The 25,347-nt window shown below is 45.2% G+C and overlaps 1 long non-coding RNA gene across 1 annotated transcript in view; it reads right to left on the minus strand.

Moving 5' to 3' along the window:
• Window positions 1–938: 938 nt before the first annotated feature.
• Window positions 939–25,347, minus strand: part of LOC141124038 (uncharacterized) — a 39,184-nt gene continuing 14,775 nt past the window's right edge. The window contains exons 2-4 of the long non-coding RNA XR_012240774.1: window positions 11,234–11,287; window positions 8,591–8,644; window positions 939–956 (exon numbers count right to left, since the gene is read on the minus strand). This is a non-coding gene — a long non-coding RNA (uncharacterized lncRNA). The remainder of the gene's footprint in view (window positions 957–8,590; window positions 8,645–11,233; window positions 11,288–25,347) is intronic.

Here is a 25,347-nt window from a genome sequence, read left to right on the forward strand (position 1 = left end):
CACAGAGCTGTACTGGAGGATGATGGAAGAGAGATCACAGAGCTATACTGGAGGGTGATGGAAGAGAGATCACAGAGCTGTACTGGAGGATGATGGAAGAGATCACAGAGCTGTACTGGAGGATGATGGAAGAGATCACAGAGCTGTACTGGAGGATGATGGAAGAGATCACAGAGCTGTACTGGAGGATGATAGAAGAGAGATCACAGAGCTGTACTGGAGGATGATGGAGGAGAGATCACAGAGCTGTACTGGAGGATGATGGAAGAGATAACAAAGCTATACTGGAGGATGATGGAGGAGAGATCACAGAGCTGTACGGGAGGATGATGGAAGAGAGATCACAGAGCTGTACTGGAGGATGATGGAGGAGAGATCACAGAGCTGTACTGGAGGATGATGGAAGAGAGATCACAGAGCTGTACTGGAGGATGATGGAGGAGAGATCACAGAGCTGTACTGGAGGATGATGGAAGAGATCACAGAGCTGTACTGGAGGATGATGGAAGAGAGATCACAGAGCTGTGTTGGGTACCAGGGGAGGGCCATGCACTTCTCTTAACATTATGTCATGGTTGCCCCCTACATATAGTTATTTTCAACTTATTACAATAACTCCTATTTAAAGTGTAACCCCAAACAAACTGTTTTGGGTGGAGCGGGATTTGGGGCTTTTTTGGTGACTGTGCTCCTGCAGGATGATTTGCCCCTCACATTCTCTCCATGTGACACCACATTAGTCAGAGTCTAATATGGAGTCAGAAGGACAGAAAATAATGAGGAGAACACAGACACCACATAAGAGCTGACACAGACACTTACCTTCCCACACTCAATCTAATAAACAAGAAAGCTTTGTTTGGAGTTCCACTTTAAGTGACATTTTTGTTACAGAATGATGGAAACATAAAAAGACTTTTAATAATGAAGCTCCTTACCTTGGAGGACCATGCCCACTGAAAATAAGAGAAGAGAAGGCACAGAGTTAGGTTTGATCTTCCACTGATATATAAGTTACTTTATACAGAGTAATGAGGATGTACCATGTGACCTAAGCCCCAGTAACCAATCATATTTCAGCTCAATGTGGTCACATGTCATACCTCTGATTTGTTGTGTAATCTGAGGACCATCTATATCAGTGGTCGTCAAAGTTCTTGATATAGCTGGGCCAGGGTTGTGAGGAAGAGGCTCTTGTCCTTTTTATTATGGGAAGAAGGATATTTTCCAGGGGATATGCTCCACCTTATCTTCTCTTGCCAGCCACGCTGCATGCTCAGATATGGGTTTGGTATGAATTTTCTGAGGAACCTCACGCATCCAGTTTTTTTAATTTATTTCTATGCACTCTGTCATTTGGTGGAAGTTATGAGAATGATCTAGACCCATCTTGGTGGATAGCTATTTTTTTTTCTTTCGGTGGGTGCATCACGATTGAGTTGAATCAACATCTCTGGATGGCGTGATCGATGTGGATGAACATTATGAGGCTTTTTTTATTAAATGACTTGTAAAAAACTGTGTCTTTTTTATTGTTTTTGTGTGGGCTACCCCCCAGGGCTGGTGCTACCACTAGGTGAAATAGGCAGCTACCTAGGATGCAGCCATGGCCACTGTAGAAGAACAGAGCCTGCCCAGCCACATGAACAGGAAGATGATCTCTGTCCTTGATGGCGCTATTCACAGTTAAGCCCAGCTGAACAATCACAGGTAATGTCAAGGTGAAGGACCAATCACATGTACTGATGTCAGTAGTGGGCGGGCCATGGTTAACTTTCACCCCGCAGAGCAGTGTGGCATGGATGGCCAGGGCTCAACACTCGTAGTGTCTTCATCCCCCATGGAGGAGTGAGCATGATCCGGTGTGCCAAGCCTGGCCTCCTCTGCCAGTTATGGAGCTGTGATGCCAGGCAGAGTGGAGGTGCTGTGCTGGTCACTGTAGGACCTGTATTGCTGTAGTGCAGACCCTGGCTAAGGTGACCTGGCTGATGTGTGTCTGGGGCCCCCCTTCGTCTCCTCTTCTAGGGGTGCATAGTTTAGAAGGCTGTGTGAGCAGCCAGGGCTGGCTGTCCTGGAGCTGTAAGTGTCAGGTCAGCGAATTGGAGCTCTTCTGTCCTTCCTGACAATCACTGTAAGCTTCGGATCATACCAAAGATTACTTCTACTGTATATCCTGCACTGAAAAGAGAACCGCCTGACACCACCATCACCATAGGGGGGTCATTTGACACCACCATCACCATAGGGGGGTCATCTTTATTTATTTTTTTTTATTTCTTTATTGTGTTTTAACATACATACAAAATTCAATATTCAGTCAGGGCCTTATTCCCCATTTGGCCCCACTATCTATATTACAACATATTTAAAATTCAATTACAGGGGGGTCATCAAACACAACCATCAATATATGAGGTCACCTGACACCACCATCACCATAGGGGGTCACCTAACACCACCTCCATCATAAGGGGTCACCTGACACCACCTCCATCACCACCTCCATCATAAGGGGTCACCTGAAACCACCATCACCTCTGACACAACGATCAACATAGGAGGTCACCTGACACCACCATCACCATAGGGGGTAACGACACCCTGAGTATGAAAGGGGTTAAAGTCGTTTAGGACATTCCATACTCGAACACAAAGGCAGCTACCGAACACTCCAATCAGCCGAACAAGGAACCCATACAAATAATTCTCCGCCAAATACGAGACGAGGCTCTGTCTTGAGGTTCAAACAGGACTGAATCTTTATTTTGAGATCTCACACAAATACATACAGCATGATGAAACTACAACCTCTCACCAGAAACCTAATTAACATGAGCTAATTATCTAATCTTTTAGACAGCCTAGGTGACTCAGAGACATGACCTTTAGGACAGACTTCATGTCTCCTAGCTCACGGACTATACAATACACATTATTATACATCTCAATACAATTGCAGGGTTAATTAGCACACTGGATGATAAGACTCTTTAGAAGCTGTGACAAGTCATACTAGACTAATTTTCATTATAGCAGACACAGACAGAGACAGGTGGCTGGAATTGACATCAGCATCTCCTCACAGTATGTGTCCCAACAGTATGAATCAGTCACTATTCGTAATATGGCAAATACAAGGTCCCCAGAGTCTGTGTCTCTTGGGGGGATATGGACCCGAATCTAAAGTAACACCACCTCAAGGGTCCCCAGACATACAGCTCACAAAGAGCACCGTTCCCCCAAATGCCAGGGCCCATAATCGGTAGGCAAGAGGCTGGCATTCAGTCCCCTCCAAAAGCCTCTGTCCCGGCTAGGTCTATCACCTAACACCACCTCCATCATAAGGGGTCACCTGAAACCACCATCACCATAGGGGGTCACCTAACACCACCTCCATCATAAAGGGTCACCTTTAACCACCATCACCATAGGGGGTTCTCTGACATGACCATCAACATAGGAGGTTACCTGACACCACCATCACCATAGGTGGTCACCTAACACCACCTCCACCATAAGGGGTCACCTGAAACCACCATCACCACAGGGGGTCACCTGACACCATCTCCACTATAGGGAGTCCCCTGACACCACCATCACCATAGGGGGTCCAGGCACCGTGATTGGTAGGCCTGAAGGAGGTAGTAAGAGGAGAAGGAAATGAGTTTCTGTCACGGAACCTCCCACACTCCGCTTGAGTATTTCCGTCAGTATACCACTTCCTCCCAGTCTGGATACAGATATCAGATATTCCAACTGCTCCCAAGCACAAAACAAGGAGACACTTGTTTCACTGCTAACATGGACTGTTTTATTATCACACACGGACACAACAGATAAAATAACTCAGAGACTCTTCCCCCGCCACCCTTGGGAAAGAGGGAGTGTTAAACTGTCCAAAGACAATGGACACACAGGTCAGGTGTGTTCAAACTTCTCCTCAGTAAACAGTCTTTTCAGCAGGGGGGCTGCTGGAGGAATCCCCCCTCCCTCCATAGAGATACACATCTTAAATAATCACAGCAAAGAGTCCACAACAGAATGAGACAACATACAATATATACATATATACACGACTGAGTCCGACTAGTACAGATCAGACGGGATTTCTCATTCACCTCACAAAGAGTATTGTTCCCTTGAAAATCCAGGGCCCATAATCAAAAGGCAAAAGGCTTGCATTCAGTCCTCTCCCAAAGCCTCTTTCCTGGCTAGGTCTGTCACATTTCTCTCCTTTCAGCAGGATACTAACACAGGAGGAGACCCCAGACGGGTTGACTCCGAAGTTAGTCAGTAGTTCCAGATCTCTAATGCCTGTACCCACACAGTACCCCAAACAAATTGTTCCAAACAGAGTTTTACTCACCCAGCCAACCTCTGCCTCTCTCAGAGAACATATCTGCCACTGGGGAGAGGCCTGGACTGGCCCTTCTCCCTGGAGTCCTTTCTGCCACTGGAGAGAAGACAGGGTGTCTGGGCTCACTCCGTCATGCTGTTGGGGATCTGGGCCGACCGCCCAGCATCCCTGAGGTATACAGGTGGGGACTGAAGCCCCATCCACGGACACCAGATCAAGCTGCAGTTGTGAGGTTATGACTGCATTCTCCCCTTGGATCCTGATCTGCAGCTCGCTGAAAGTGTGGGGCAGAGGTCTTGGACCCTCTGTCCAGTTGCTACCACTTCTGCTGGGGGTTTGCTAGGTGATTCCTCTTCTACAGAAACGTCTATTAAATCCCCAGTCTCTGGAATTGCTAAAAGTGTGGGACAGAGGTCTTGGACCCTCTGTTCAGATACCAGATCTTCAGCTGGAGAAGTTTGCTGTAACTCCATAGATGCTGCTGGCAGAAAATCACATGTCCCTGTCAGTGTTGTGGGAGAAAGGCCGACTACCTCTTCTCTCAATAAGGCCGAAGCCACTGTTGGTGCTGGACAGAGCACAGTGAACTTTGGCCCTGATAGCAGCTCTTCTGCTGGAGGCTCATCAGGTTGTTCTTCCTCAGCAGAAAAGTTTATCAAACCCCCTCTCTCTGCAACTGGTGTCTGGGGATAGAGGTTCACAATCTCATGTCCGTGGAACCCAGAAGATGCTATCGGTGCTGGGCAGAGGTTAGCAGAGGTCTGCCCTGTTGTCAGCACTTCAACTTTGGGGATGGCAATCTCCAGATTTTCCACTGCCGATTCTCTGGCATGCTGCTGGACAGGCACATTCCTTCATGCAAGATCATCCCATGCAGAAACAGGATCATCAAGGTCAGTCAGCACTTGCTGCATCCGCCATAAGACCTCCGCCTCCATAGCTGCAGGGGCAGGTTGGCAAAGCACACTATTACTCTGCCACATTGCCGACTCTTCAGCCAGGATTTCAGGGTTGTCAGCTGGTTTTTCCTGATAGTTCCAGGCAAAGGGAGCCCAGCCCTGGCCCTGGGCAATGTCTAGCAGCCGTCTGTAGGCGATCTCCAGCTCCCATTCCTGAACGGCCAGAAACTATATATCTTCCAGTGCCCAATGCACTTCTGAGACATTCAGTAGCCCTTCTCTGAAATACATGATTTCGTCCAACCGCCACTCCAAATCACTCCCAAAGTAAGGGTCCCCTGTCAGCTTCACATACAACAGTCCCAAGCCGCCGTAGCTTATGTGTTCCATTGGGCTGTCATCCGCTATCCAGGGTCATGCTTGGGATACATGCCACCGGAGGGCTTTGTAGCTCTCATCCAGATTCATCTCTGCCCAGACCAGCCTGCTTAATTCAGATGTCTGCTCCTTGTGCGTTTTTTCTCATAAAAACCGCACCCGCAATCCGTATTGTGACCAGTAACTTTCCTGGATGGAGGGGAGAACTTTTCCCTGGTGTCACTGCTCACAGGCTAGCGCTTATTTCCAGAGTCAGCAGCAAATAGAATCACACCATCCCAGCAGGACCTGCTCTGATACTGGTCCTCTGTGCTGTATCTGCATCTCTCGCAACCTCCTTCTGAATTCCTCCTGCATGACGGCTGGTATCTGTACCTCTCCTCTTCTGCTATCCAGACCTTGGATCCAGGTGGAAGTTTGGATGTCCCAGACTGCAGGAAGCGTCCCACTGCTTGCCACCAATGTCACGGAACGTCCCACACTCCACTTGAGTGCTTCCGTCAGTATACCACTTCCTACCAGTCTGGACACAGATATCAGATATTCCAACTGCTCCCAAGCACAAAACAAGGCGAGACTTGTTTCACTGCTAACATGGACTGTTTTATTATCACACATGGACACAACAGATAAAATAAATAAGAGACTCTTCCCCCTCCACCCTTGGAAAAGAGGGCGGGTTAAACTGTCCAAAGACAATGGACACACAGGTCTGGTGTGTTCAAACGTCTCCTCAGTACACAGTCTTATCAGCAGGGGGCTGCTGGAGGAATCCCCCCTCCCTCTACCGGGACACACATCCCAAATGACCACAGCAAAGAGTCCACAACAGAATGAGACAACCTACATTATATACATATATACACGACTGAGTCCGATTAGTACAGTTCAGACTGGATTTCTCATTCACCTCACGAAGAGTATTGTTCCCTTGAAAATCCAGGGCCCATAATCAAAAGGCAAGAGGCTTACATTCAGTCCTCTCCAACAGCCTCTGTCCTGGCTAGGTCTGTCACAGTTTCATTTTATTTTTTTTTGAGGAGGTGCAAGTAGATGGTCTTGTCTAAGGTGCAAAATAGTCTAGCACCTGTCCTGAGGACCCCCTTAAAATCCAAACAAGACTCAAAGAGCCTAGTATGTATTTTGAGGGGCCAAAAGCAATTTCTTTTTCATTCATTCTGTAGCTTGTGCTACAGAAAAAGTGACATTTTCAAAGAATATTATACAGTTTTAAATGCCTACAAATACCAAAAAAGCACACAGACCCCTCCAAAGTGAACAGGAGGCCCAGGGCAGCCCGGCTCATCCCTAAAAGGGAGCAAGGTGAAGAGGAATGGGTATAGCCAGATGGTCATATGAGCTACTAAATGTTACTGACACAACGTTACTGCTCCCGCTACACATGACGATGAGGATGATGTCACATTTATTGATAAAGATGTAGTTACAGCATCAAAGCTCGTCTCTGATGTCCAATACTCGTCCAGTCACAGGACAAAGTAACACAAATGATTAAATTCAGAAATAAATGAATCCTTAATATCAGCGGCATCAATAGGAACCCACAGCATATGCCCCACATGTCCTATGGGGTGTCCCAGATCTCCAATGCCATGATCAACCACTACTTCAGATCAGCAGCCGGCACCCCCCCAAGCTGCTTGTTAGATTATTAAAATTTACTGGCAAGGGAAGCTGCCCCTAGGCTCCTCAGCAAATCTGATGTATCACATGACACAAGATGAGGAGGAACCTGGAAGAAAGATCGTCCCAAATATTCTGCTGTGCTGGGGACATACGGAGGAACAATTGTGCTGGGAGGGGAGGATTTGTGTTTGGAGAGGGTGTTTTGGGTAGAGAAGATTTGTGTTGGGTGAGGATTTGTGCTTGGAGGGGGGATTGGGGGTGTGGGGGGGGGGTATTTGTGCTGTGAGAGGGTATTTGGGGGAGAGAATATTTTAGTTAGAAGGAGGGGATTTGTAGTGGGACTAGGTTGGATTTTTAAAATTTTTGTTTGGGGAGAAATTTGACTTACAGAGGGAATTTATGTTTGAGGGGTGCGTGTAAATATGTTTGGGGCCCATTCATAAAAGATTTGGGGCCCGTGTATGAAAGGTTTGCCCTGGGCCTACCAATGTCTTAAAGGGGCCCTGATAAATCCACTCATTATTAATACCTATTGTTTTACTGTATAAAGGAAATGTATAATGCCATGTGGCTTCAGGTGGGCGACTTGAGGGCCTGAGACATTGAAGCTGAAACTCATGGTTCTCCTGAGAGCCGACTGAGGAAGGATGTCTATGGATCCTGTCTGGGATCATGGAGGAAGTATGTATATTTCCTTTCCTGATGTATAAAACTGAAAAAAAATATTTCAAAATAGATTTATTTTTTTCTTAGCCTAATAAATATAAAATAGTGTACACCAACCAGCAGGAGCAGCTCTCGGCTCTTGTTCACATCTACCAATCAGGACAATAGAAGTCTACAGCCATTCACAGCAACCAATCCTGTTCAGAGAAGAGCAGGAACTGGAAGTAGAGCACTCACTCACTGGAGGTGTTGGGTCATGTGATCAGTACGCTCTGGGAGCGGGTTTAGTGGAGATGTATATGGGAAAGGACAGCGTATTACCCTGACCTCCTGATCTCCTTTCTATAGATAACTCCGGGATAAATCCCAGCTCAGACCTGGGTGGAAGGTGGAGAGGTGGAGGCTCCCATCCCCCCACATTACTCCCTGGACAATGATCTCCTCTCCAGGGACACGGCATGGACACAATGAGAAGGTATTGGGCATCTGGGAATCTTATTGGATGGTATGATGACGAACACCAATAGAATTACAGAGGCCATTTCAGTTATGGAGGGAGCCCCACCTAATTTACATACAGATATTTCCACCTAAACCTGGAATGTGTAGAAATAGAGCAGAGTGTCTACAATATGATACTAACCACCATTTTTTATTAACATTCCTTTATCTTTAGATCGGTCAGATACGGGATGAACTGCAAAGAGAAAATCATTTAGAATTCAGTTAATTCTCAGGATTCAACTTTACACACAAACACAACATTCCTCCATCACATAGTTACATAGAAAAGTGACAGCAAAAGAAATACCAAGAGAGCCGCTGAGTCTCTCCAATTTAATTTTCCTTCATTTATAAACTGATTATTTTTGTTAACTTATCTTGTCTGACTATAGATCTATGTTTGTCTCAAGGATGTTTGGATCCACTTATTGTTGACTGACTCTCTACCTCTGCTGAAAGTCTATTACAACCATCAACTACTCTTTAAAAGATTAGTTTTGAACTTCCCTCCTGACAGTTTGGCATCATGTCCTCGTGTTCTTCATCTTGGCTTCATATTATAAATCCTGCCCTCAGAACTCTATTCACCCCCTTCATGTATTTGTAGGTTTTGGTTATGTCTCCCTATTCCTCATTTTTTCTTCCTCATAACTGAGATCCTCCATCTCCTATAACTGAGCTCTTCCATCCTCTATAGCTGAACTCCTCCACCCCCCATAATTGAGGTCCTCCACCCCCTATAACTGAACTCCTCCACCCCCCCATAATTGAGGTCCTCCATCCCCTATAACTGAACGCCTCCATCCCCCATAACTGAGCTCCTCCATACCCTATAACTGAGATCCTCCAGCCCCATAATTTAGGTCCTCTATCCCCCCATAACTGAGGTCCTCCATCCCCCATAACTGAGCATTCCATCCCCTATAACTGAGCTCCTCCACCCCCTAACTGAACTCCTCAACCCCACATAACAGAGCTCCTCCATCCACTATAATTGAGCTCCTCCATCCACTATAACTTAACTTCTCTACCCCCATAACTGAGTTCCTCCACCCCCCCCCATAACTGAACTCCTTCATCCCCTATAACTGAGGTCCTCCACCCCCCTATAACTGAGGTCCTCCATCCCATAATTAAACTCCTCCACCCCCATAATTGAGGTCCTCCATCCCCTATAACTGAGCACTTCCACCCCCATAACTGAACTCCTCCACCCCACATAACAGAGCTCCTCCATCCACTATAATTGAGCTCCTCCATTTCCCATAACTGAGCTCCTCCATCCGCTAAATCTGAGCTCCTCCATCTGCTAAAACTGAGCTCCTCCATCCCCTATAACTGAGCTCCTCCACCCAGGGAAGCCATCACAAATTTTGGTTCCTCCTACACAGCTTTAGATCCAGGTTCCCCACTGGGCCTGACCACCAACATTCCCTAGGGCCCATCCACTGGCCATCCCACTGAGTCCTTCAGTGCACCCTCTTTTACTGTAACACTCTTATAGCTTAATATATGAAAAAGAAAAGTGTATTCCAAATCATAAGTGATTTCAAGATTTAACAGTAAGGATTTATATTTTGGCCAAACAGAAGCAAACAGACAGCCCCATATATTCAGCAAAGAGACAGCCCAATCCAGCAAAGAGACAGCTCCATATATTCAGCAAGGAGACATCCCCATATATTCAGCAAAGAAATGGCCCAATCCAGCAAAGAGACATCCCAATACAGCAAAGAGGCAGCTTCATGTATTCAGCAATGAGACACCCCCATATATTCAGCAAAAAAATGGCCCAATCCAGCGAAGAGACATCCCAATACAGCAAAGAGGCAGCTTCATATAGTCAGCAAGGAAACATCCCCATATATTCAGCAAAGAAATGGCCCAATCCAGCAAAGAGACATACCAATACAGCAAAGAGACAGCTTCATATATTCAGCAAGGAGACATACCCATATATTCAGCAAAAGAGACGGTCCAACCCAGCAAAGGGACAGCTCCATGTATTCAGCAATGAGACATCCCCATATATTCAGCAAAAAAATGGCTCAATCCAGAAAAGAGACATCCCAATCCAGCAAGGAGACAGATCCATAAATTCAGCAAGGAGACATCCCTACATATTCAAAGAGATGGCCAAATCCAGAAACGAGACATCCCAATCAAGCAAAGAGACATCCTCATATTGATTCTGCAAAGTGACATCCCCATATATAGAGCAAAGAGACATCCCCATATATAAAATAGTGTACGCCAACCAGCAGGGGCAGCTCTCAGCTCTTGTTTACATCTACCAATCAGGACAATAGAAGTCTACAGCCATTAGCAGCAACCAGTCCTGTTCAGAGAAGAGCAGGAACTGGAAGCAGAGCGTTCAATTACTGGAGGTGTTGGGTGATGTGATCAGTACGCACTGGGGGCGGGTTTAGTGGAGATGCATATGGGAAAGGACAGCGTATTACCCTGACCTCCTGATCTCCTTTCTATAGATAACTCTGGGATAAATCCCAGCTCAGACCTGGATGGAAGGTGGTGCGGTGGAGGCTCCCATCCCCCCACATTACTCCCTGGACAATGATCTCCTCTCAAGGGACATGGAATGGACACAATGAGAAGGTATTGGGCATCTGAGAATTCTATTGGATGATATGATGATGAACACCAATAGAATTACAGAGGCCATGTCAGTTATGGAGGGAGCCCCACCTAATTTGCATTGAGATATTTCCACCCAAACCTGGAATGTGTAGAAATAGAACAGAGAGTCAGCTGTGATACTAACCACTTCTATTTCCTAATGATCCTTCATCTTCAGATGGGTCAGATACGGGACGACCTGCAAAGAGAAAATCATTTAGAATTCAGTTAATTCTCAGGATTCAACTTTACACACAAACACAACATTCCTCTGTCACATCGTTACTGTACATAGAAAAGTGACAGCAAAAGAAATACCAAGAGGGCCACTGAGTCTCTCCAATTTATTTCCTTAATTTATAAACTTTGTGTTAACTTTTTTTGTCTAAGTATAGATCTATGTTTGTCTCGAGCATGTTTGGATCCACTTATTGTTGACTGACTCTCTACCTCTGCTGGAAGTCTATTACAACCATCAACTACTCTTTTGGTAAAATAATACTTGCTAAGATTAGTTTTGAACTTCCCTCCTGACAGTTTGGCATCATGTCCTCATGTTCTTCATCTTGGCTTCATGTTGAAAATCCTGCCCTCTTGAACTCTATTCACCCCTTCAGGTATTTATAGGTTTCGGTTATGTCTCCCTATTCCTCATTTTTCCTTCCTCATAAATGATCTCCTTCATCTCCTATAACTGAACTTCTCCACCCCCCATAACTGAGGTCCGCCATCCCTCATAACGGAGCTCCTCCATCCTCTATAACTGAGCTTCTCCATTCCCTCATAAATGAGGTCCTCTATCCCCTCATAACTGAGGTCCTCCACCCCCCCATAATTGATGTCCTACACCCCCTATAACAGAACTCCTCTATCCCCCATAACTGAGGTCCTCTATCCTCCATAACTGAGCTCTTCCACCCCCATAACTGAACTGCTCCACCCCACATAACAGAGCTTGTCCATCCACTATAAACGAGCTCCTACATTCCCCATAAATGAGCTCCTCCATCCGCTAATACTGAGCTCCTCCATCCCCTATAACTGAACTCCTCCACCCCCATAACTGAGTTCTTCCACCCCCCATAACTGAGCTCCTTCATCACCTATAACTGAGGTCCTCCACTCCCCCATAACTGAACTCCTCCACCCCCACAGCTCCATAAATTCATCAAGGAGACATCACTACATATTTCAAGAGATGGCCCAATCCAGAAATGAGACATCCCAATCCAGCAAAGAGACATCCCCATATATTCTGCAAAGTGAAATCCCCATATATTCTGCAAAGTGACATCCCCAGATATCCAACAAAGAGACATCCCAACAAGCAAATATACATCCCAATCCAGCAAAGAGACATCCCCATATATTCAACAAAGAGCTATCCCGATATATATAGCAAAGAGACATCCCAATTCTGCAATGAGACATCCCACCCCAGTAAAAAGACATCCTCATATTTTTAGCAAAGAGATATCCCAATCCAGCAAGGAGATAGCCACATATATTCAAAGAGACATCCCAATGCAGCAAAGAGGTGGCACCATCTAGCAGAGACATCACCATATATTCAAAGAGACCCCCATATAGCATTCATCAGTGTTCCCCTCATTAGAGGTCCCTCCATCAGTGTCCCCCTTATTGGAGGTCCCTCCATGAATGTTCCACTTATAAGAGGTCTCTGCATCAGTGCCCACATCATTAGAGGCCCCCATAACTGAAATCTTCCAACCCCCAAAACTGAGGTCCTCCATCCCCAAAACTGAGGTCCTCCATCCCCCCCAGGCAGGAGTTTGCACTCATGTGAAATCAACATTAAGGCATAACTCTAGACTTAGAAGTGAGCAGCAAGTAACACAGTTAACTCTCTATTAACCCATGGCTAACTTGTTGTACTCTTAACACTAAACACATCTAGACACCACTACTGTTAGAGAACACCAACCCCCAGGTGTGCAGCATTTAGGGACTGGTACTGCAGAGCCTGTACCGGTGTCAACCAACCCATCAATTACTGTCACCTCACTCCCAATGACATATCCACCTGTTGCTACTGGATACAGGAAACACGCTTCACTATAGCTACATGTTTTTCCCTTGACATCTCTCCAGTTACTCCCAGGCTAGGTACCTAGGTATGCTGTGCCACGAATCTGGCCCCAGTATGTGGGGAACAAGTATAACACCTCTTCACTACCAGAGTAACCATCACCCTATGACAAGTCGCCCGTTCCCTGGCCGGTTTAGATAATGATACATGTACCCTGGCTGCCTTTAGATAATGATACATGTACAGTTGTCCATAGCAACAGCAATATAGACCACACTAGACAGTAAACTACAGGCTGGACTAAATGTACTGTATCTTCTCCAACCTACAGTCCCAATGGTATGAGCCCTGTTCTTTAGATGTACCTAGCAATGCACACCTTTTAGAGACTTCAGACCAGGCATGTAAAGTAACAAACAGTCTTAAAGTGGAGTTCCACCCACTTTTACAACTCTTCAGCATCCCTCACTAAACTGTGCACTGTAAACGAATTGGATATTTTTTTATTTTTTTTTCTCAGCACCTACTGTATATCTTTTGTATTAATTTTTCACTTCCTCCTCCCTGGCCGCGGCCCATCGCATTATTTCCTGTTTGCAATGCCTTCTGGGAAGGGGCGGCAACTTCCTCTGACACTGCCGTTGCTGTGGAAACCTGACCTGAAACCTATTACACTGCTTGTGCTGCACTGAGCACGTGCGAGATCTGCAAGGATGAGATCCAGGAAGAAATACATTCTGGCTTCAGATGCCCAGACTTAAGATGGCCACGGCCTGCTGTAAGTTTATAAAATAACAAACTACTGCTATAAACTAACAAAACAGACCTTAGTTTACAGACTAACTTTACTAGAATACATTAAGCTTGTGTATTATAGGGGAATTTTTATTTAAAAAGTATCATTTCGGCTGGAAAACCACTTTAAAGTGACTGTAAAGCTTTGTGTTTAAAAAAAAAAAAAAAGTCACACTTACCTCCAATGTGCAGTTAGTTTTGCACAGAGTGGCCCCGATCATCCTCTTCTGGGGTCCCCCGGTGGCGCTGGTAGCTCCTCCCCGCATCGTAAAACCCCCTAGGAGACCTCCACCTGGTGGGTTACCTTGCGTGCGCGCTCCAGAGTCCAGCATTTGCATCGATAGAATTCCAGACTCAGCCCCACCCCCGGCACCCTGTCATTGGATTTGATTGACAGCAGCGGGAGCCAATGGCTGTGTTACTATCAATCTATCCAATCAAGAGCCGAGAACCCCGAGCAGAGAAAGAGCGTGTCTCCGTCGTGAGAAATTCCAGGGCTCAGGTGAGTAAAACAGGGGGCTGGGGGGCAGGTCACCAGAAGAAGTTTTTTCACCTTAATGCATAGGATGCATTAAGGTTAAAAAACACAAGGGTTTGCAACCCCTTTAACTGAAGTAGTGCAAAACATACAGAAACAGTCCTTAGAAGTCAAGTTCACATATAGTCCTGTTCATTGGGTAAACATATCTGAGTAGCAGCAAGTCCATTAACAGTCCTTTAAAAAGGGAGAAGTTTATCAAAGCAGTAATTCCACAGAGGTAGCAAGGGGTCCTCTAATGAGGGAGCACTGATGGAGGGACCTTCAATGATGGGGAACCTCTAATGAGAGGGACGCTGATGGAGGGACCTCCAATGATGGGGACAATGATGGGGAACCTCTAATGAGAGGGACGCTGATGGGGGGACCTCCAATGATGGGGACAATGATGGGGAACCTCTAATGAGAGGGACACTGATGGAGGGACCTCCAATGATGGGGACAATGATGGGGAACCTCTAATGAGAGGGACACTGATGGAAGGACATCTAATGAAGGAGACATTAATGGAGGAAACAATAATGATGGGGACACTGATGGAGGGACCTCTAATGAGGGGGACACTGATGGATGCTCTGTGGGGATGCCTCTTTGCCAAATATATGGTAATATCACTTTGCTAAATATATGGGATGTCTCTGCTGGATTTGGTCATCTCTTTGCTAGATTGGGATGTCTCTTTGCTGTATATATACGGGGATGTCTCTGCTGGATTCGCCCATATCTTTGCTGGATTGTGATGTCTCTTTGCTGAATATGTGGGAATGTCTCTGCTGGATTATCCCATCTCTTTGCTGGATTGTGATGTCTCTTTGCTGAATATATGGGAATGTCTCTGCTGGATTATCCCATCTCTTTGCTGGATTGGGATGTTGTAATGACAGCCCAAGTATGAAAGGGGTTAAAGCCGTTTAGGACATTCCATTTCCAAACACAAAGGCAGCTACTGAACACTCCAATCATACGAACAAGAAATCCACACAAATAATTCTCCCCCCAAGTACGAGACAAGGCTCTGTATTGAGGGTCAAACAGGAATCAGACCACACCAGTCTTGAAGTACATCAGGAATAACTTTTATTTGAGATTTTCACACAAATACTGTATATACAGCAGGATGACAAACTGTAACCAGAAACCTAATTAACATGAGCTAATTATCTAATCCTTTAGACAGCCTAGGTGACTAAGAGACATGACCTTTAGGACAGACTTGCTGTCTCTTTTAGCTCAGAAGACACAATCAACATTATCAACACAGAACTCTTTCATACAATTGCAGGGTTAATTAGAACAAACAACAATGGGTGAAATACTCTTAGCAGCTGTGGCAAGCCAGACTAGACTCATTTACATTATGGAAGGCAACAGACAGGTGGCTGGCGTTGATGACATTAGCATCTGACAGTATGTGTCCCAACAGTATAAATCAGTCACACTGTAATATGGCAAATACAGGGTTCCCAGAGTCTGTGTCTCTTGGGGGATATGGACCTGAATCCAAAGTAACACCACCTCAAGGGTCCCGAGGTATACAGCTCACAACGAGCACCTTTCCCCCAAATGCCAGGGCCCATGATTGGTCAGCAAGAGGCTAGCATTCAGTCCCCTCCAAAAGCCTCTGTCATGACTAGGTCTGTCACAGATGTCTCTTTGCTGAATATATGAGGATGTCTCTTTGCTGGGTTGGGAAGTCTCTTTGGTGGATCGGGCTATCTTTTTGCTGAATATATGGGGTTGTCTTTTTGCTGTTCTTTGACAAAAATATAATTCCTTACTGTTAAATCTTGAAAGCACAGATAACGTGGAATACACCTTTCATTTACATATATTAAGTTGTAAGAATGTTAATATAAAAGTGGGTGCACTGAAGGACTCGATAGGATGTAAAGTAGGCGTGCCCTGGGGAATGTTGGTGGTCAGGCCTGGGGGGCCCAGACCTAAAGCTGTGTAAGGCACCCCAAAATTTCTGATGGCTGCCCTGGCCACACATACTAACATGAGCTGGCTAATACCCCAAACCCTGGGCCGTGGAATGGTACCAGACTGTGGCCTGTTGCCGACTGGGCCACACAGTGGTAGGTAAGCAGTAACCGGGGTCCAGGCAGGGCTAAATGTAAGGTACCTGTGTTAGGTAGTGTCCGAAGTGGAGCTTGTGTATTGAGGATTCAGGCAAAAAGGTAGTTAGGCAGGTCAGGTCGGCAACAGATCAGGCACAGCGGTACACAATCGAAATCCAGAGAGTGGTCAGGCAGTTATAGGTCATATATGAGCTGGCGGTAAAATACAAAATCAGCAGTCTAGAGAGTGGTCAAGAATTCAGGCAGAAGATTACACAGTAATCAGAATCACAGCGTTATCAATACACCCAGGGAGCTAGTCCACAAAAAGGGCACTAAATAACAGGAGGTGCTGCTATTTATGGGCTACTTGTATGTACATTGTCCGCAGCTGGCAGCGTTTGGGGCTAGTGAGTCCAAGGCAATGCATCAAGCTGGGAGAACATTGTGAGAACTCCAGAGCTCCCCTGTGGCACAACAGGTAAGGCTGCAGGTGTGGAACCAGGAACATCCCGGTTCAATGACACCCAGGTTCATGACAGGGCCCCCTCCCCAGTGGACCCCTATGGGGGCTTAGCAGGAAAGGAGGTATGGAAGTCTCGAATAAGAGCAGGGGCATGCAAATCTTTGGCTGGAATCCAGGAACGGTCTGTGACGGGATATCCCTTCCAATGAACCAGATACTGTAGGACATGACCCCGCAATCTAGAATCTTACAGACTTCAGACTCATGTTGTCCATCAACAAGAACAGGAGGAGTCAGCTGTTGAGTTCTGGAGTAACGATTGAAAATTGCTTTTTTGAGGAGAGAAGCATGGAACACAGGATGTATCTGGAGAGAGGAGGGTAATTTCAACTGATAGGAGACTGGCCTGACTCGAGCAAGTATTCTGTAAGGCCCGATGAATCAAGGACCCAATTTGGTAGAGGGTTGTTTCAGTCTCACGTATTTGGTAGACAGCCAAATTCTGTCCCCCACCACATATTGAGGTATATGGCATCTTCATCTGTTGGAGAAAAGCGCATATTTGCCTGCTGACTTTAGTAGCAATAAGCAAATCTTATTCCAGTGTAGCAGAATATTTTTCACCCGCTGATCTGCTGCTGAAGTAGGGGAAAAGTCTGAGCGTGATAGCCTAGGGCTGCATAGAATGGCGTGGTATGAAGAGCACTGTGTCAACGGGAGATAATGGGAAATTCAGCCAAAGGCAAATACTCAGACCAATTACAGTATAACGAGTAGACATAATGTCAAAGATAGGTTTCCAGGGTCTGGTTCATGCGTTTGGTTTGAGCATCTGTTTGAGGGTGATGTGAGGTAGAGAGTGAGAGTGTTACTCCCTGTTTCTTACAAAACGTTCTCTATAATCTGGAAACAAACTGGGATCCCCGGTCTGAGATGATATTGGTAGGTATGCCATGATGTTTCACAATATGGGAAAGGAAGAGGGTGGACAGTGCTTCCGCTGTAGGTAATCCAGGGAGCGGTACAAAATGAGACATTTTGGATAAGCGATCCTTTATGACCCATATAGCAGTCATGGCATCGTATTTGGGTAACTCTGTAATGAAGTCCATAGCCAAATGGGTCCAAGGCTGACAAGGTGCAGGAAGTGGTTGTAACAACCCAGTAGGTAATGTGTGAGGTACTTTATTAGCAGCACAAGTTGGACAGGCAGCCACATAGTTGATAACATCTTTTTTCATGTGAGGCCACCAAACATGATGCTGCAAGGTCTTAAGAGTGATGGTGACACCAAGATGACCGGATAACACTCCATCATGTGCCCAGAGGAGTGCAGGTTTTCTGAGGCTGGGGGCTACGAACAGGTGATCTGGTGGTATCTTCAAGCCTTGAGAAGCATGATTCTGGGTTTCTTGTAACTGTTGGGAAAGAGCCGTCGAGATCGGTGCGAAAATTTTGTGGGGTGGGATTATATACTGCTCTGTAGGTCGATCTTCTTCAGAAGTAGCGAACTGTCTGGAAAGAGCATCGGATTTCTTGTTTTTATGCCCAGGAGCATAAGAAAGAACAAAATTAAAATGGGAGAAGAACAGAGCCCATCGAGCTTGTGGTGAATTCAAATGTTTAGCAGTCTGAAGATACAGCAGGTTTTTATGGTCAGTCAGGATAGAAAAGGGCTTGAGAGCCCCTTCCAGAAGTTGTCGCCATTCAGACAATGCCAATTTGATAGCCAGTAGTTCTCAATTTCCAACACTATAATTAATCTCTGCTGGAGAAAACTTTCTAGAGAAAAAAGCCACTGGATGAATTCTTCCAGACTTAGGCTGTCTCTGGGACAGCACGGCACCTGCTCCTACTTCAGAGGCATCAACCTCAACTATGTACTGGAGATGGGGGTTGGGATCCTGAAGAACTGGAGCCTTGCTGAACATGCCTTTTAATTGCTGGAAAGCTGCTTCTGCTTCTGAGGGCCACACCTTGCGATTTGTACCTTTCTTAGTCATAGCAGTAAGGGGGACAGCAATAGAGGCAAAACATTTGATGAAGCACCTGTAGTAATTTGAGAACTGACATGGACATTCATTGTACTGTTCATTTAAGCACAAGAGAATCCATTTTGTTCTCACTGTTGAAATGTGTTCTGTAACCTTCACCTAACATACAGACACTTCTCCTACTAAACGCTCTCTACTCCCCCCTCCCTTTTCAAGGTTTTACTTTTGCAATTGTTCTATTCGCTAGTTTTTAATAATATAATTCTATTTGTTAGCTTTTAATAACATATTGCTATTTGTTACTTTTTAATAACATCTCACACCACCCCTTTCTTATCTATGTATAAAATAACATGTAATAATAAATTTTTCACTGAACGGACATTTTAAACACAGTGATTGAGTCCTGTGAATCTGTTCCTGCAGCTGCAGTATTAACTTTGTTTAGAGTCCCAATCAGAAATCAGTCATATCAGTCTTGGCGAGCCAGCCAGGAGTTTGGCAGAGTCTCCAGAAGGAACCGCGCTTCGATCGGGATCATCGGGAAAACGCAGACCTCAAATGCCGGCTAGGTAAGCTGCCCTTAAGCTTGCTATATTTCTGCCTTTTCCTATGTATCCTATCTGTCGGTTCTCAAGGAAACCAGACCACTCTCGGACCTTTCTGGTTGGGTAACGTGTGTGTGTGAATGTGTTTGTGTCCCCCTTCACGGGTTGGACTGTGTGTGGATAGGGAAAATCCTCTGCAGTTCCCTGCGTTGACTCCTTGTGGGCGACCTGGGTCAGAGGCACATGGTAGGGTCAGATAAAACTCACAGAGAAGAGAAGAGACGAGGAGGGTCTCTTAATGAGTGTTTTGTCTATTGTCATAAACCCCTTCTATCCACGTAGATAAGTGGAGACTATTCTTGTAAATCTGCAGATTTGCTGTACTATTTGTTTTAGAGGCAAGAGGGTATAGGCACAAGTAGAGAAGAGAGAAGACTGGCCAGTCATTATGGGCATTAAATTAATTAAGGGAATGAAGGGAGAGAGGCCTTCAGAAAATGCCCAGCGCAAGATGAGCGCTAGAGAATATATGAACAGAAGGTACGGTTCTGCCTATACTGAGCCCCTAGATAAATGGGTAGAATGGACAAAGGGAACAGCTAAACCTTTAAAATCTGAAGGGACTTTTGATTTAAAAGTATGGCAAACTTTTCTGCACGATTATGGCCCACTACTGTGCAGTGAAGGAACGTGGAGAATAGCTTGCACATGGGAGACAGAAGCTAAAGTAGCAAATCAAACTGGCTTGACGGAGATATTTATGTGGCTGCCAGTTTGGCTTTAAGGGGTCCACGCACAAAAGCAAAAGAATTAGATTACATGGAACACACAAAAGATGAGCTATGCAATATAGTAGAGAGCAGAGGTTTAACAGCCCCATATCAACCTACAAAGAGGGATTTGGCTCGTATCCTAGAAACAGATGATTGGCATAAATCAAAAGGCACATATGCAAACCTAGATCTCTCTGAACTTAAGGCCTTGGCCAGAGAAAGAGAGATAGAGTCTGAACTTCCAGAGCAAACCATAATTTCCAAATTGTGGCAGCAAGATGAAGAGAGAAGGAAGGGAGATGCCAGCCCTTCTGCCCCTGGCATAGAGAAATCTGTTGCAGTTTATCCTGTCAGAACCCAATTAGTTTTTGAAGGTGATGCTGTTGACAGTAAGTCTCAAATTAAATGGCATGTACCTTTTAGTCCCCAAGATATGAGAGCCATATTAGAGGGATTGGGAGATCCTAGAAAGAATCCAATTGGGTTTGCAAACAAACTTAGTGCTGCACAGGAAGCATATGAGGCTTCTGCTACTGACATTCATCAGCTTCTTATTAAAGCAGTGGGAAGCAACATGTCTGGCTATATACTTAAAGAATGTGGTGTAGACTTCAAAAATCTAGGTAAGATGGTTAGTAGACGGGAGGTTTGTGAGAAATTGAAGGAAAAATTGCCCCAAATATATGGACAAACCAGACATGCTGAATTTATGAATGCTAAGCAAGGGAAAGAGGAAGCAGCAGGGGCTTATTGGAGGCGGTTAAGTGATATGGCTGAGGAAGCAGGCATTAAAATAGAGGAAGAGAAGGTGGGAGAAACTGCAAGTCCATCTACACAACTGGTGAAACAAAGGTTTCTTGATGGTTTAATACCCCAGTTGAAAGAAAAGTTGTTCACAGCAAGGCCTGAGGCAGGCAATATGTCTATTCGAGACGTCCTGCCTATCCTGTTGTCCATAGAAAACAGGATTAACCAAAAAGACAGCAAACCCAAGGTAATGTACATGGGGAAGCAGAGAGGAAAAGGAAGAGGAAGAGGCAAAGGCAATTTCAGAAATCATGGCAATCGGGGACCAATTATATGCTACAATTGTGATGGGGAAGGACACATAGCCAAATTCTGCCATCTTCCTGACCGTAGACTAGAAAAGAGCTTAGAGGCACCTCATGCTGAGCCCAGTTCTCTGCCAAAAGCAGTGGATCAGGCATAGGAAAATGGCATGCCAGTATCAATCATGTTAAATAGGGGAGACAATGGTCCCGAGGCCAGAGTAAAAGTATTTTTACAAGAACTCCCCTATCCTGGAGGAGAAACAGAATTAACCTGTTTAATTGATACTGGTGCAAGCCGAAGTGTTTTTAATATAGAGGACTTACCTCCAGGATTATTATCTACAAATGTTATCTCTGGTGTTGGCCTAACCGGGACCTCTACTGATTTGGTTGAGTCCAAGCCACTTAAACTCAGGCTAGGACAGCAAACAGAAATTGTCACTAAAGTGTTAGTTTCAGACACAGTTCCTACCAATCTTTTGGGAGCTGACATTTTGAACCAAATTCTAGCAAACATAGACTACACTCCTACAGGAGTCCAAGTGGTCAGTAGTCTATCAGGAGAAGTTTTAAATTCTGCCTGTGGAGTATTTTTAATCCAAGACTCCACTCTGCCATTTCCACCAGAATTGAAAGTGATTCCCACTGAATTATGGGCCACCAGCAAATATGATGTAGGTCTGCTGGATTGCACCCCAGTCATGATAAAAATTAAACCAGGAGCCCATCTCCCACAGATTAAACAGTACCCACTGAGTATTGCTCAGACTGAGGGGATAAAGGATCAAATCACTCAACTGAAAGCAGCAGGGGTTGTTGTACCAATTAAGTCCCAGGTCAATACACCCCTGTTCCCAATTTCAAAGAAGCCAGACAAGAAGGGTGGGCAGGTGACATACCGCATGGTGCATGATTTGAGAGCCATTAACAATATAATAGAGGCAGATACCCCGATCGTGCCCAACCCCCGCACTTTACTAAGTGGAATACCTGCCTCCAGCACCTGCTTTACAGTGATTGATCTTGCAAATGCTTTCTTTTCGGTGCCCCTGCACCCAGATTGCTGGCACCTTTTTTCATTTACCCATGATGCCCAAAAGTTAGCATGGACAAGATTGCCCCAAGGCTGTGTGAGTAGCCCCTCTGAATATAATACTGCGTTAAAGCAAGTATTGGACCAATGGTCCCCCTCACACCCAAACACAGTTTTGCTTCAGTACATAGACGATTTGCTTATTTGTTCTGATACAAAGGACATTTGTAGCAGAGAAACAGTAAGCCTTCTCCTGTTTCTCTATAACAGTAACAACAAAGTTAGCAAAGATAAGCTACAATACTGCCAAGAGAAAGTGATCTTCCTGGGTCACTGTATTTCACATGGAATCCGTCACCTAACCCCAGATCGAGTTAAAACTCTACAAAACTTTGAAAAGCCAAGAAATGTCCGGCAACTACGTGCCTTCCTGGGGTTAGTGGGATATTGTAGGGACTGGATTCCAAATGCATCAGAACTTATGGCTCCTCTATATGAGGCTACCACTAGAAACCCTTTCAAACTCACATGGGACAATGAATTGCAGATGAAGGAGCTTATTAAAATTTTGTCTGAAGCGCCCGCCATTGGACTTCCTGACTATACTAAGACTTTCTCGTTGTTCTGTCATGAAGTCAATGGATTTGCTGCAGGTGTACTCACCCAGCTACATGGAGACAAACAGAGGCCTGTGATGTATGTATCAGCCTCATTAGACCCTGTCATCAAAGGCTCCCCCAGTTGTATGCGAGCCATAGCAGCCTGCATTTTGCTGCTAGACAAAGTAACGGAGCTTGTACTAGATTCTGCTCTGATCCTGTATGTGCCACATGCAGTGCAGGAAATCCTGAATCAAGTAAATACTAGACATGTGTCTGCCAGTAGATTTGACAAGTACCAGTCTGCTCTTTTTGCTCCATCGAATTTAACAATCAAACGATGTGTTACTTTAAATCCAGCTACTCTTCTTCCTATAATTGATGAGGAAGATTCAACAAATGGTACTGATGTAGAACCTGAGAGTTTTTCTCATGATTGTATGGCTCTTATGGAGGTAGAAAGGGCCTCTGTCACACCAGCAAAAGATGAGCCCTTATCAGATTGTGACACACACTTATTCGTAGATGGTTCCAGATTTTACACTGATGATGGTCAGCCACACACAGGGTTTGCTGTAATCACTACAGACACCATTTTACATCAGGAAGCATTGAAACCCCAGATGTCAGCACAGGAAGCGGAGTTGTGTGCTGTAGTCAAAGCTTGTCATCTCCTAGAGAATCAAAGGGGAAATGTTTACACTGACAGCAGATATGCATTTGGAATAGCCCACGATTTTGGGCCTATCTGGAAAGCACAGAACTTCCTGACTAGTGCAGGGAAGCCAGTGAGAAATGCAAAACTCATAGAGCGGCTATTTGAGGCCTTTCAGAAACCAGCAGAAGTTGCCATCTTGAAGGTAAAAGGGCATGCAAGGGGAAGTGACATGACAGCCAGAGGAAATGCTTTAGCGGACCAAGCGGCAAAGGATGCTGCCCTTATGGCATTTGGAGTCACATCCACTGTAGGGGTCGCCCAGGTAGCGGGGACAGATTCCCCTCATCAAGAGCAGTGGGATGTAGAAACTCTAATTCAGTTGCAGAACCAGGCCCCTGATGAAGAGAAGGATAAGTGGATCAAATGTAATGCTACCCAAAATCAGCAGGGCCTGTGGAGCGCTGACAACGGGTGGTGTCTACCCAGGAGTTTGTACCCAGTTTTAGCACAGCTGGCACATGGCGTCAGTCATCTTGCTAAGGGCGCGATGGTGGCACTTACTGACTGCTATTGGATAGCACCTGGAATTAGTGCATTTGCAGCCAGGTTTTGTGCTTCATGTCTCACTTGTGCTCTGTACAATGCAGGGAGGCCTGTTCATGTTCCCCAAAGGCATTCTCCAAAGCCAGATTTCCCTTTCCAAAGAATTCAAATAGACTACATTCAGATGCCCAGAATAGGCACCTATGAGTTTGCTTTAGTGTGTGTTGACATGTTTTCAGGTTGGCCCGAGAGCTGGCCAGTAGCCAAAGCAAATGCAAAAACAACAGCAAAGAAAATTTTGAATGAAATAGTTTGTAGATATGGAGTTCCTGAAACTATTGAGAGTGACAGAGGAACCCATTTTACTGGGGAAGTAATGAAAGAGGTAATGGAAGCACTTCACATACAGCAAGCTTTCCATACACCTTATCATCCACAAAGTAGTGGTAAAGTTGAGAGACTTAATGGAATTTTGAAAAACAGATGTGCAAAAATTAAAGCAGATACAGGAAAAGGATGGGTGGAAGCTTTGCCATTAGCCCTATATTCTGTACGAACTACCCCTAAACAACCACATGAGCTGTCCCCCTATGAGATTTTATTTGGAGGGCCACCCAAAACAGGGCTATATTTTCCCCAACAGTTGCAGGCTTCTCACTCTAATCTGTTAGAATATGTTCAGATTTTGCAAAGAACATTGAATAAAATACATGAAGGTGTTTATAAATCTATCCCCGACCCAGATTCTGTTTCAGGTATTCACAGAATCCAACCAGGTGACTGGGTGGTGGTCAAGCGACACGTCAGAAAGCCACTAGAACCAAAATTTGACGGACCACATTTGGTGCTTTTGACAACCGGTTCTGCTGTCAAGTTGGAAGGAAAGCCCACCTGGATTCACGCCAGTCACTGCAAGAAAATCCTGAAGTGATGATATCCTTTGAAAAAAAGATGATAATGTTTCTTTTCTTTTTGTTGTTTGTGAGAACTGAGACATGGAAAAATAACCCTTTCATCTAAATGTTAAAATTGTATGCAACCCATAGCAACGCTAGTAACTGCTGGGTGTGTTCTCACTTACATCCCCAAACAGGAACAATACCCATGATAGCAATGCCTCTCAATTTCACTGATCTAAACAGGACCAGAA

Source organism: Aquarana catesbeiana, linkage group LG01 (genome assembly GCF_042186555.1).
Source record: "Aquarana catesbeiana isolate 2022-GZ linkage group LG01, ASM4218655v1, whole genome shotgun sequence".
Lineage (NCBI taxonomy): Eukaryota > Metazoa > Chordata > Amphibia > Anura > Ranidae > Aquarana > Aquarana catesbeiana.